The following is a 1,162-nucleotide window of genomic DNA, read 5'->3' on the forward strand; positions in this document are numbered from 1 at the left end:
ACATTTCTGAGGCCTTTGTCCTGTAGTGGACTAAGTACACTAACAACGACTGATGATGATGATTATGTATGAAGCATACATTGGAATTGGGAACATCGAAAGTATAAAGTTTAAGAAACAAATAATTAAATGATGAAATTTCGTAGTCACGAAAAGAAAAAAGGAAAAATGAATCATTAATGCCATAAAATCTCGGTACTGGGGCCTGGAAGGCCTTTCAGCATCCGCGTGCAACTATGGGAAACCTCGTGGTTGCACTATGAAGTACAATTTGATAAGGTTGGGAAGCACTATGAAAAAAAAAAAAGGAAGAGGGAACGACTGAGGTAAAGTAGAACGATATATAGCAAGTAGCTATAGCCTAAAGGAACGCTGCTACCCTTAAGTAATGCCTACAGGGCACCAGGTGAGGTACACTTACGGAACTAACCCTATACGGGAGTGGTTGATTTGTATAGATATTTGAGAGTGAATATAATGGGTGCTGGCAAGTGGTAAAGATTAAAGAGATGATAAGAGTGTCACGACTGAGATGGTGAGGGCATGTGTTGAAAATGAATGGCGGGAAAGAAGCGAGGGGGGCTTGGAAGGAACTTGTTAGAGAGGGGGGAGATTGGGAGGGAGGCAGAGAATTAGATGACGCAATAATTACTTGCTAAGCTATAAACCTAGTTGGAAAAGCAGCATGCTATAAGCCCAGGGGCTCCAACAGGGAAAATAGTCCCGTGAAGAAAGGAAAAAAGGAATAATAAAATATTTTAAGAACAGCAACATTACAATAACTATTTCCTATATAAGCTACAAAAACTAACAAAACAAGAGGATGTGAAACAAGATAAAATAGTGTGCCCGAGTGTACCCTCAAGCAAGAGAACTCTAGCCCAAACAGTGGAAGGCCATGGTACAAAGGCTATGGTACTACCCAACACTATAGAAAAATGGCTTGATTTTGGAGTGTCCTTCTCCTATAAGAGCTGCTCAAAGAATTTCTACCCTTACCAAGAGGAAAGTGGCCACTGAACAATTACAGTGCATTAGTTAACCCCTTGGGTGAAGAAGAATTGTTTGGTAATCTCAGTGTTGTCAATTGAATGAGGATAGAGAAAAAGAGTGGGCCAGACTATTCCGTGTATGTGTAGAAAAAGGGAAAAAGAACCGTAAT

The sequence above is a fragment of the Palaemon carinicauda genome, chromosome 14, assembly GCF_036898095.1.
Source record: "Palaemon carinicauda isolate YSFRI2023 chromosome 14, ASM3689809v2, whole genome shotgun sequence".
Lineage (NCBI taxonomy): Eukaryota > Metazoa > Arthropoda > Malacostraca > Decapoda > Palaemonidae > Palaemon > Palaemon carinicauda.